At 52.5% G+C, this 6,691-nt stretch overlaps 1 non-coding gene across 1 annotated transcript; it reads left to right on the top strand.

Annotated features, from left to right (window-relative positions):
* Positions 1-550: 550 nt before the first annotated feature.
* LOC128138455 (small nucleolar RNA SNORD45) lies at positions 551-635 on the top strand. The gene has a single exon (XR_008234020.1). It is a non-coding gene; the product is annotated as a small nucleolar RNA SNORD45 (small nucleolar RNA).
* Positions 636-6,691: the final 6,056 nt, after the last annotated feature.

The following is a 6,691-nucleotide window of genomic DNA, read 5'->3' as shown; positions in this document are numbered from 1 at the left end:
ATCAGACTTTGGGGCTTAAAAATGATGCTCTGGGCCCTTAAAATGAGTCTCTGAACCTTAAAAACAGACCTTGGAGCTAATAAATTAGTTTCTGTACTCCATATATGTGGGTCTGGACCTTAAAAATGACTGTTTGCACCCCCCAAAGTAGGCTTTGGTCTTTTAAATTGATGCTTTTTGCCCTAACATTGAGGCTCGCATTATAAAAATAAGGGTCTACACTTGCGAAACTCAGGGTTGAATTTTAAAAATGATGCTTTGTAAAGCACAAAATCGGACTTGCTCACCGTAGCTATCTCCACGGCAGGTTAAATTTCTCGCCGTCTATTGTGTTTTAGTTCCCTTCTCACGCAAACGGTGGTGACAAACAGTACCCAAAAGGCTCTGGTGCTCCCAAACGGCGGCTTGATGGTCTGCGTAACCCACCTCTAGCCGCATCTCAAGGAGCGTAGGAACGGCATTACAAGTAAATAAGGCAGCGTCCTGCTTTAGGAAGAAAGCGTGTTGGATTTGAAACCCTCGGGTAGGACAGGAGGAGCATGTCTTCTTGGGTCAGCGATGAGCGTCGGCACGTATTATCTGATCCAGAGCCGATGTCTGTCGCCGCTTTAACTCTGGAATTACTCTGAGACCCAGGAGGCTCCATTTTCCTTAGGCTGTCACCTAAGGGAGTCGAGATAAAGACAGTTTAACAAGCGCAGGGAATAAAAAAGGAAACCAACGGACGTGACAGCAACCACCGACCACCTCTCACCAGCAGGCAGACGCCCAGCCATCTCGGTGCGACGGCTGCCTTGGGAAGACTCCCCCAGTCCTGAATTTCTTGCTGAGCGTGACACTACGTGGAACGGACCGTGGTACCTCGTCGGTCAGCTCGGGGCAGCGGTCTCTGCTGTGTCCCCTCCCAGCCAGCTCGCTGGGGCAGCAGAGCGAGAAACGGAGAAGCCCTTGGTTCTGCATAAGCACCGCTCAGCAGTAGCTAAACATCGGTGCGCTGTCAACGCTCAAAACGGCACCGTGCAAGCTGTGATGACAAAAAAATGAGCTGTATCCCAGCACAGAAACCCTTCTGTGCCCGCTCACGATTCCTATTCCTATGAGAAACCCATGAAAAATAGGGCATTTGACTTATCGGGGAGAAATGCAAACACGCTCCCGGTCTCTGGCTGGCATCTGGCTTTATTTGCATGACCTAGAAAGTATGCACAAGTCTATGCGGTTTGTTCTGCACCTTGGGAAAGGCGTCTCTTGCCTCGATTTCCAAGGAGAAACTCCCAAAAGCGGCACCACAGAGGTATTCCTAAACCTCGCTAACTGAGAGCAGGGTAGGGTGGCTTTGGGGGGGGGGGCTGTGCGGCTGGCTATGGGGCAGGCGGTGGGCTTTGGGGTGGGGGGGGGCTGCAGGGGGTTACTGACGCTGTCCCGTAGCGAATTACGGTGGTCGTGGGGCGACCGTTCAGCGTCCGGCCCCTCCTGGAGCGACTCTGGGCGGAGGCTACGTCAACGGTGAGCGCTGGGGGAGCTGCCCCACGGCGGGGGGGGGCACACACAAAACGACCCCGTTCTGCCCCACAGCTCTGTGGGGTCTCTTCTTCCCGGCCCCGCGGCTCGACGGGGCCCGGCTCGTTCCCCCCCCCTCCCCCCCAGGTGGAAATGCGGAAAGCTTTGACGGATTTTGTGCAGAGGGAATTCGAAGTGCTGCGGGGCCAGGCCCAGGTCCTGCACGCCGCCTTGTAGTGCGTGGGGTGCCCCGCTCGTGGAGGAACCCGCCCCACGGTGAGACGGCCGGCCCCACGGTGAGACGGCCCCCACGGCCGTCCCTGCAGCCTTACGGGACCCACAGATGGGACGGACTAACCCCACGCTGCAACGGCCGTGGGGCCTGGACGGACGGACAAACGAGCTGCCCCCCTCCCCCCCCCCAGCTCCCCGTTCCTGTGCATGGTGCCAATAAAAATGGCTGAGCCTCGGGGATCTCCGTACCTGGGTGACAACGGGGGGGTAAAAAGGGACCTGGGGGGGGGGAAATTGGGGTGCTGGGGGGGGGGTCCCCGAGAGGGTGGGAGGTGGAGACGAGCGTGGCCTGATCCCACATGTTTATTGAAGCAGAAGCTGGTGTGTTTTTTTGGGGGGGGGGGAGTTCCCCCACTGTGCACACCTGGGGAAACCCCCCCTGGAAGGGGCAAAAGGGGGGGCTCGGACCCCCTGAAATGGGGTTCAGAGCCCCCCCGCACCCCCCACCCCCCCGGAGTGCTGCCACAGAGCAGGGCGTCCCCAAACACAGGGTAAGGGCCGGGGGGCTGGAAACACCTTGTCCAAGTTTTGCCCCCACTCCCTGAACTGGGATGGGGGGGAGGGAAGGCGTGGCCCGGTGGGTGTGGCCGGGCGTGGCCGAGTCATCACTCCTCCTCCTTGTCCCAGGGGCCATCATGGGCTGCCGGGGAGGGGGGGGGGCAGGCAGAGGGGGTGTTAAGGGGTACGAAAGGGGGTTGGGGGGGGGTTGAAAGGGGGTTGGGGGTGGGGTCGTAGGGGGTTTGGGGTGCCCCCCCCCCTCCCTACCTGCAGGCGCGCGTGCTGGTCCAGAAGCTGGTCGTACTCCCGCGTCAGCCCCTCGGCCTGGCGCCGCATGGCCTGCACCTCGTTCTCCGCCTTCTCCAGAGCTGTTGGGGGGGGTTGTCTGTGTCAGGGTCACCCCCAAAAAAACCAGCAGTGCCCCCCACACACACCGTAACGCCCCCCCACACCATAATGCCCCCCCGCAGCCCTGCCCGTACTGCGTTTGCTGGCCGCCAGCTCCTCCTTCAGCTTCTCCACCTTGGCCTTGAGGGTCTTGTTCTTGTCGTGGGAGGGGGATGACGGGCCACCCCCGTCACCCCCTGCCTCCTGCAGCTGCTGGCGGGGGGGGGGCACGTCAGGGCCCGAGGCGCCTGGATGCCTCCTTCGCCCCCCCCCCGCCTCCCGCCATACCTTCCGCAAGGCATCGTTATCCTCCGTGTAACGGCGGGCGGCTTGGCTGGCGCCTTCCGCCTGTTTCCGGAACGTTTCGCTGGAAGCGCCCAGCACGGCCTGCTGCGAGATGAGGGTGACCAGGCGGCGCAGGAGGCTGCGGGAGGCAGGGTAAGCCGGGCTCCGCAGCACCCCCAGACCCCCTCCCCCAGTCTTGCCCCCCCCCCCCCCAAACTCACAAGGAGAGCAGGAGGGCGAAACCGGCCAGGTAGAGGTTGTGCTGGGCTCGGAAAAGCTTCATGTGGAAATGCTCGAGGGCGCCGGGGCTGCTCTGCAGGGCCACCCGCTCCGTCACGTCGTATGAGGAGATTGAAGTAGACGGACGCCTGTAATCTTGAGAGCAGACAGCAGACGACCCTTTATTGCTAAAACACACACATACTTATAGTCACATATTCTGCAAAGTCACTGTACACGCGCACAAACATAAAATATGATTGGTTCTATCAACGCTGTACACGCGCATAAACATAAGATATAATTGGTTATACTAACACTGTACACGCGCATAAACTTAGGACACAATTGGTTATATTAACTAAATACGCGAAACTTGTCTCAGTCTAATTGGTCAAGATAAACTGCCGAATTGCGGTTCTTTGTGCCAAGTTCCCTTTATCTTGGAATGTGCACCTGTGTTCTTCTAATTGGCATCTTTCTTTTTTTGTCGTCTTGTTTATTCTGTTCAAGGTCTTCTAAAGGCATCTGGAATGCTCTTGCGACCGTTAGCTAAATATGTGTCCACAGTGGGAGCGGGGGATCGCCGCTTGGGGACTAGCTGGGTGTCGGTCGGCGAGTGGTGAGCAATTGCACTGCGCATCATTTGTACATTCGAATCCTTTTATTATTACTGTTGTCATTTTATTAGTGTTATCATTATCATTATTAGTTTCTTCTTTTCTGTTCTATTAAACCGTTCTTATCTCAACCCACGAGTTTTACTTCTTTTCCCGATTTTCTCCCCCATCCCACTGGGTGCAGGTTGGGGGGGAGTGAGTGAGCGGCTGCGTGGTGCTTAGTTGCTGGCTGGGGTTAAACCACGACATCCATAAAAGAAAAAAAACCAACAAACCAACCATGTTACTGGAAAACACCCTTCCACTTACAGGTTTCCAAATCAGCTTCTGCTCTTTTGCCCAGCATTAACATAAATCAGGGAAAAAAGATCCTGCTTCTGGTTTTTAGATAACTTGACCTAACTTAGAAGTCACAACTACTTTTTTTAAAAATCATTTGTGGATATAAGAAAAGATCCAAGTTGCCAACCTCTTAAGACAGCTTATTTGCATTGTGCTAGACAGTTAGAACTGATGGCCAGGAAATGAGAAAAGGTTTGAAATCCACAAAGGGTGACACTACATACAGCACAAGTTTTGGACACATGAAATGTGTTTCATATCAGTTTTGATTTAAGGATATTCCCATCAGCTTCCTGCTAACATTAAACAAGACAATTTAACACTGGCTTCTTTTAGTTCAATGTCTTTGCTGTGCTTCTACTGATTCTGGAAGGACATTATAGTTGATTGTAGAGGAAGGACATATAACAAAGTGGTCTGTTAAACAGAGCTGTTGCAGCAAATTCAGCATTACCTTGGTTTTGTTTATGGAAGAGGATGAATGAAAACATCAACCAATCTGCAGCTAATGTTGCTAGCAGAGCCTTGTGCTCTTAAACACAGTGGTCGATTTTTATAGTTCAGAGGCTTAGCTGTACATACATCTCTTTTAATCTAAATCCAAGAGCTGTATGTCAGCATGCAGAGCAGCACAAGTCAAGCTCTGTTTGTAGAAGGTGCTCAAACCTGCTTTAGCTAGCCCACTGCCCATTTAGGCTGAGCAGGACACCAGGCACCTGGGTTTGGAGGCCCACAAGGTTACTGCCCCTGGAACTCCAAGCACAACAAGGCATCATTTTCACCTCCAACCCTCTGCTTGCCCTGTCTGCTTAGACTTCTTTGCAGTCAGAAGCAGCACAGGACTGACATGGCAGGCCAATATTAAATTAAAAGCAGCATGAGCTTTTTTTTTTTTACACCACAGAACCCTTGCTTTGGAAAGTGAAAAATGGAGAAAGAAACCCCTACTTTGCATTACTAGATGAAACCAGGGGAGAGAAAGGAGTGGGACAGGAGGTGAGGACTGTACTTAATGGATCAAGGGTCTCTACAGAAACACTAGTAGCAAAAGGGGGAGACACATTAAAAAGGTCTCTACAACTCATCATGCTTGTCAAAGAGTTGTAAGAGGCTGTGTTGGCTGGAAATGTTTGTCTCGACATTGCTGCTGCAAAGAGCCTCAACATCCTGTTGCTGTGGGGGAGTACGCGCAAAATGTCCCTGAAGAAACCACCATATCTGCCTGAAGCTAGCACTGCCTACCAAGCTGTGCTTGCCCACGAGCAAGGTGAAGAAACCACCGTGAACACCTGGGCATGCGCCCATGGAGGAACACGGGGCGGCACGTATGGTAATGAGCTCCGTGGAAATGGGTGGACTTTTCGGAGAAATCGTGGGGACCGGGACAATAAAAGAACTGCGTACTCCTCTCTCAAAAAACGAAAAGCACCTGAAAAGCAACTGCCACTGAAAAGCAACTGAAGAGAACCTGCAGCACTTGGAACTGGGACTTTGGCTGGAACCCGGAACCTGGACCCTCCATCACCTGCATCGAGACCAAGTCAACGGGACGTTGCTGGCTTCATGGTGGTGGTAACTAGTCTTGCTATATCTCTTCTGTTTTCTTGCTTAGGTCTGCCTCTTTTTCCTTTCTTCTTCCCTCCGTCCTATCGCTATTACCAGTTGTTACAGGAAATAAAACTTGTAAGGTTGTACGGCATCTGACCTCGTTTGTGTCTTAATCTCGCTCTTGGGATTGTTTAAGAACCCTCCCCGATATTGGATCGGGACTTTTTTTAAATTGGCGTCACGGACAGGATGCCCAGAGATGAGAGTGCTGCACTACTTTGTTGTGGAACCTTTGTGTTAATGTGCAGTCTGGCTCCTGAGAGCGAATAGGGGGAATTTGGATACTCATGTGTGGCCCTCTCAGGACGTAATCCTCCTCTGAGTTAGTGTGTAACTTTGAAGTGTGTCCTCTTGAGAGTGAAAAGGGGGAATTCGGTACTACTGTGGGACCCTCTCAAGACGTAACCCCCTTTGATTTGTGTTGGTCTGTAACTGTAAAGTGTGCCCTCCTGAGAGAGAATAGGGGGAATTTGTTGTTAAGTTGTGACCCTCTCAGAACGCAGGCCCCCTGATTTGTGTTAGAGAAAATGGATGCTCAGGATGCTCAGGAAACTGTTGATGTTTGTGATTTTTGTGCCCTCACGGGTTGAAGGAATAGAGAAACTATATGATGTTTTAGAGGTGCACCGATCTTGCCCCTCACTCCACGGACAAGATTGGGCGAAAAACCACTGGTTTCAACCACAGACTGTGGTGGATAGGATAAGAATCTTGCAGAAGGAAGCTAAGGTTAAGAAGGGGGAAGGAAAAGCTATAATTTGTGCGGTGCTGGGAGCGAGTCTGGCAGCTGCGATGGAAGAGAGGAAGCAGAAGTCTGGTCAAAGTGATATGATCAAAGGTCTGCAGGAGCAATTGAAAGAAAGTAAACAGTTGTTGGAGGAGGAAAGGAACCTTACTAGGATATTAAAGAAGGAATTGAAGAATCAACTTTTGAGAGA

Source organism: Harpia harpyja, unplaced genomic scaffold (assembly GCF_026419915.1).
Source record: "Harpia harpyja isolate bHarHar1 unplaced genomic scaffold, bHarHar1 primary haplotype scaffold_46, whole genome shotgun sequence".
In the NCBI taxonomy this organism is placed as follows: Eukaryota; Metazoa; Chordata; class Aves; order Accipitriformes; family Accipitridae; genus Harpia; species Harpia harpyja.
This window is presented reverse-complemented; position numbering and strand designations above follow the sequence as displayed.